At 31.2% G+C, this 5,871-nt stretch overlaps 1 long non-coding RNA gene across 1 annotated transcript; it reads right to left on the reverse strand.

The window, feature by feature from the left end:
• Nucleotides 1–519: 519 nt before the first annotated feature.
• Nucleotides 520–2,082, reverse strand: LOC148611833 (uncharacterized). Its single transcript, XR_015924600.1, has 3 exons — nucleotides 1,921–2,082; nucleotides 1,168–1,270; nucleotides 520–886 (listed from the first exon to the last, which is right to left on the reverse strand). It is a non-coding gene; the product is annotated as an uncharacterized LOC148611833 (long non-coding RNA).
• Between the last annotated feature and the right edge of the window lie 3,789 nt (nucleotides 2,083–5,871).

A 5,871-nucleotide genomic window follows, 5' to 3' on the forward strand; every position in this document is an offset into this window, starting at 1 on the left:
TTTCCACAATCTCTTCTTTGGAAAGAGTGGTAGCAGTGTAGGTCTTATTACTGCTATTATTTTCTACGTCTACCTCTGATAATAAACATTGGGTATAAAACGTTTTGCAGACAAAAAACGATGTTGTTTTGGGCTTTGTCTGCTGGTACGACAACATATTTGTCATGTATAGTAGACAATGTTTTTGCTACATTGGGGTCTTTGAAAACTGATGTAGCCTTGACACACATTGACCTACTTAAACCTTTCATTCGTTTCAAAATTAAAGACCTCACGGCCTTCAACCACTCTGACAGAGAATCAATGTCTTCTTGTTCTCGTTTTATCCATTTTCTTGCATAGTCCTCGACGGCATCCATAAGAACCAGATTAACTCGACAGTATAGGCTAACAAGGCGTATTTCCGTTAATATATGACAAGATGACTACTAAGATATAAATTCCTCTCAACATGATTTTCGAACAAATAATCCTCAGAGGCTTTCAAAAAATGTATGTGAAAACTAATTTAATCTGCTTTTAAAACACTACAAAAGTTATTTTATTTTGTTAAATTTTAAACTTTACATAAACCAATAAATCAATTTTCAGTTTAATTTAATCAATGTCTTTTTATCAGGAGACTGCTAATTTATCAAAGATACTGAAAATTCCATTATGAGCGTTAAGCACCATATTTAAACACATCGTTAAGAATCAATTGGAACAGTACTCCCAACGTCTGGAAACATTTCTGATACTTTGGAGCCACACTTTGAACATTCTGTTATAGCATGTCTTCCTTCTGTTAAATGTCCACATGGGAACAATATGACAGTCCTCATCCTATGATTACTATATCGTTGAGTATATGAATACATTAGTCTGTTTTAATTTCCAGTCCAAGCTTCACAAAAAGGAAAAAAAAATCAAATGACATTTGAAAATATTTTACTAACTCAATGAGTTTCTAACTTAATTTTGTTAATTTTGTGTGAATTAACACGGAATTAAATTCTGTTCATTTCCACTAGGACTTTGGTTCCCTTGATTAAAATATATTTCAGGTTATGAATCTACTTTGCTTTGCCACATTTATAACGAAGTTGTTCTAAAAGAAAACCCTCTATATACTGCATGTAAATAAGCGTGAATAACTGACAATGGCATTAAATTAGAGTTTCTTACCTACGACATACGTAATTTCTCCTAGATGGTTGACTACCTGAACTATTTTGGGAACAGGATATGTGTTTCCAGGCTTTGCAAAAGTGTCAAGAATGTGGCACTGCTGTATTTGGAAATATAAAAGTTTATGTTTATATGATTCGGATACAATAAAAAAAAACACGTTTCATATATGAGAATGACAGCAAAAAGATGTTATTTAATATTTAAATGTTTGTTTTCGTTCATTGAGCACTTTCCTTTTTTTCCTTTTTATACTAATAAAGGGAGTTCGGGTGGTTCATTACGTATACATTATACCGAAATTTACAATATTTATGTTGGACAATTTTCATATTAGAGCCTATTATTTTTTTCAGTATTGTTACGATGTGTATAACTTGATCAAATCAGTTTGTTTTTCCACATGCCCAATCCAACTATATAATAAATACTTCCTTATCATCATTTTTATGACTTTCATTCCTCTTTTTGTGTTTATTTCCTTTTCAAATGCTACATCCTATTAGAATTTGATGACTACACTTAAGCAAGCATTTGGTGAAAAACAATAGGTACAAATCTTCGAAAATACACGCATTTAAAACAAAATGAATCCAAAGACTATGGTCAACTGACATGCATCCTCCCCTAAACTTTTATACTTTATCCTTACAAAATAGTTCATTTTGAACTCAGGCATGACGTTGAAACATATTTATAAGCTGTCTCCACAATGTCCAAATTACCTTACAGAAAATTGTCACAACTTACCTTGTCAGCCATTTCCTTTTGCATGTCCAGCAGTTAATATTCGAAATATGATCAAAAATGTAGGGAAATAAGCAAATCTAAATATTTAAGCGATTTCCTATGATGATCTTACATATAAGGCGGTTTAAAACCACAGCGGTAATTTATAAGCAAAAAAGACAATTTGATGTTTTTAAATATAAGATATGTCATTTTGCTAAATATAGCATTTTGTGGATGTGAAATACCATGATTTCCCGCCATATTTCTGATTCCCTGCTAAATTATTACTTTATGTGGTAAGACTCATATTAAGTACCAGTTGTACCATTTTCATTCGGAACTTCTGGTTTTGTCTTTTACTAAAGGTAAAGAGCAGAAATATGGCGGGAAATCATGTATTTCAGCTTTTCAATTGTGAGATAACAGGGAACATTTCAAAATATCCATAGAAACAAGATGGCGGATAAACAATACATTCAGTGCAAAATTCTCGCAGGAAAAATAAATTTTGAATTTTTCCAATCTCGGAGGTAAGAACGAAAAATAATTGTAAGGGAATCGTAGTACAGAACGACATGAATAAAATGGCAAGTTTTTGAAAGGAACAGTCGAGTAATTACAGAAAAAACGCAAAAAACCGCAAACAATCTGAGGTGACTTGGAGTATAAATGAAAGTTGACATGAAAACTATATTTTGATTTTGTATTTCTTAAAAACGAAATATCTTTTGTGGAAAATACAGAAAAAACTGAATTACGAAAGCGTATTGAAACTGCGTTTGCTATAAAGATCAATTTTAATTGTTTTTTTTTTTTTTTCAATATCAGTAATTTAGACTCAAATATTATTGGGTCCATCATGATATACTTAAAAACTAAAAAAGTTTATGTTATGTTAGTGCAAGTGTGGATACAGACGTATACTGTCCAGGTTGCAAATATTGATTCAGACTCCTGGTAAATATTGCCCGTTAAGCAAATTTGGACATACAATGTATATTCATTTTGTCTTGAATATGTTTGCATTAATAAGAAAACGAATATTGTGGTATTTAACAGCCGTTGATGCCACATCAATAATGCAATAAAAATGTTGAAAACAATATAATCACTTTTCCGCGGCAGCAATATACAATAATGTCCTCGACATCAGCAACTAATGTGTTTCTTTCATTGAAGCATGTGACGCAGGCATCACCACCCTTAACAATTGAAAATACATTAGATAACATGAATTTATTGTATTCATGTATTAGAATTTTTCTCACATTCCTAAGTAAAATTCAAAAGCTATAGAGATTGTGCTAGTTTGTTTTTATCCCTAGTTCATTATCAAATCAAGTCACACCCCAAAATGAATCTCAGCTTTCATTTATTGGTATGGCACCTTGTGGTACAATCTCAAAGAAATCAATTGACTTGTACATGGTACTTAACTTTTCATTAAAATGCTTGTTTCTGTAAGTGCATTATTTGTGTGTATTATGATTAAAAGTAGTCAAAATGAAGCTGAGAATGTGTACTTTAAAATCATATATGTCATTAACTACAAAAGTGTATGAATATTTTTTACATGTGTGAGTATTTGCCTCCATGCTGTCAGTTAGCAGAACAGGTAAAAATGTGGATTTTCAGTATTATTTATTCAAGTAAATTTTGTGAAGAATTTCTACTATCATCGTACCATTAGCATAATGATTTTGGAAGCCTTATTTTCCAAGCTTCGTAACGGTATACAACTTTAAGATGTCATTTGTCCTTGGAATTCACAGTGAGACTTTGAAAATTACTTTTTCCACATGTAAAGTAATGGAAACGTTAGAAGTGGTTAGTGAGACCTCAGTCTAATTTTATTTGAATTGGAAAGTTTGGAGCAATATCACAGACATTCATTTGACTTAAGTTGAGTTACATGTATATAGATCAATTCTGTGAAATGCTTATTTTTGATCCATAATTGTTAAGACCATGTCTCACGAAAATAATATCAACCTTCTTTTTGGATTTGAAAATTTGATCAACCAACTAACATTTATATTAACATCACATGAAAGTAAGTGTCTGTGGACATGAATCGACAACAGGGTCCTTATACCTTATATTAATGCATTTAATAAGACTTGAAATCACTCAATTGCTTCATAAAAATGTACACATGTATTAACACATAGCACCAGTGTGTGGATATTTTTGGCAATTTTTGAATGTTTGTATTTACAAAAATGTCTGTTTATATTGAATAGAGTTAAATTCGTGTAATTACTTCACCAACACATGCCTTGTCGAACCTTATAAGACTTATTTAGTTTTTTTTATAATTTTCTTCAGTGAAATAGGAAACATGCATCTATTTGGTTTCGTGTAAAGAATAAACTTCTTCTTTCAAACAGACAACATAAAAAACCATGAATTTCCTGCAAACATGAATGATACATATACTCACAATGAATGTAATGCATGTGCATATAGATTAACTTGTACTGGTTAAATTTTAGACTGTACAACATGTACATGTAAATGGACGTACATACGCTACACATACCTGTCGAGTATGTAATCTCAATCACAAAATATCTAACAAGTTATATTAAAACTTTTTTGGATATTCCTTATTTTATGTCCAAACATCAAAGTCCACCTATCCTTCCTTTTGTGGCATGGCTCATTTTGGTGCAAATTGACAGAGCTATTCACCTATACTGAAGTATTTTCTTGTTATGAAACATGAATACATAATTTGAAATTGTTATTTTTAGTTTAAGAACTCACCTCCTCTTTTTAATGAACTTCTTCAATTTCCTGCAAAAGAATCATATACATTGGATGTATAAATACCGGTAACACATAGTGTGTATATTAAAGTCTGGTGCAGTTCATATTGGTGGTTGAGTGGAGTACTCAACAGGCACTTTTACCCTTAAATTGTAAAACAAAGTGTGCATGAGATTTTGATAACTTAAAAATACTTACAAAACCCCTCATGTTTTGACTCGCTTTAGGGAGCTAATAAATTATAATGGTACGTCTATTGACTACACCCACAAAAACACAAAGGAAACCAAATAGTATGGAATATAACGACTGATAATCAGTAAAAATTACGCTGCACAAAAAGAACTTACATGTACATGTACATTATGTATATTGAAATAAAATGAACTGATCCATATTTAAACTTTTGATGGCACAAATACATTCACACATGTACGAAATCCTAGATAAATTAACAAGTTTGTATAGGTACGATTTTGTCCATATTCATGTCATTGTGACATTTGACCAAACACTTAATGGACTGGTATAAAAAATACCTAATTTAACAAAATAGACTTTCAATATCGGGCATTGAACATAAACATACCATTCTATATCCACACATTAAAGCAGACAGTCAGCCTCGGGTACATTGAGGATTGTTCTGAATATGTAGCTTTATCTTTGAGAGGAACTTTGCATGGAAATAAATTCATGTATAAAATCTTTATGGCCGTTTGGTTATTTTCAATTTTTCTACATCGTACAAAGGTTCATGTAGGGACAGTGATTGGAATATCACACATTCACAAAATCAGGGTGCAAGTATCATAAAATAAATTGGAATATTTTTTTTTATATGAGGGTGGTTAAAATGGAATGTAATGTGAATTTAAACTTCACTCAATTTGCACAAAGCAATCCAATGTCAGTGGTAAAATTTTAAATTGCATTGAAGTTTGTTGAGAATTGGCACTATCCATGCTTTCTAGTATATTCAAATGTAGCATGACCTATAAATCTTTGGTGCACCACATGGAATGTACTTACAAGTACCAAATACCTTCAATATGAATTTCAGGTTCTTAAACTGAAAATTTTCGAGCTTGGCAAAAAAGATAAATTAGCAATATAAACATATAATTTTGTAGCTCATGACCTTGGCAATACAATGGTAAATGTATCAACAAAGTTGCAGCCAGATTCCAATTTAGT

The sequence above is a fragment of the Perna viridis genome, chromosome 7 (assembly GCF_037379345.1).
Source record: "Perna viridis isolate PV_CMFRI_1.1 ecotype Kerala chromosome 7, ASM3737934v1, whole genome shotgun sequence".
Taxonomy (NCBI): Eukaryota; Metazoa; Mollusca; class Bivalvia; order Mytilida; family Mytilidae; genus Perna; species Perna viridis.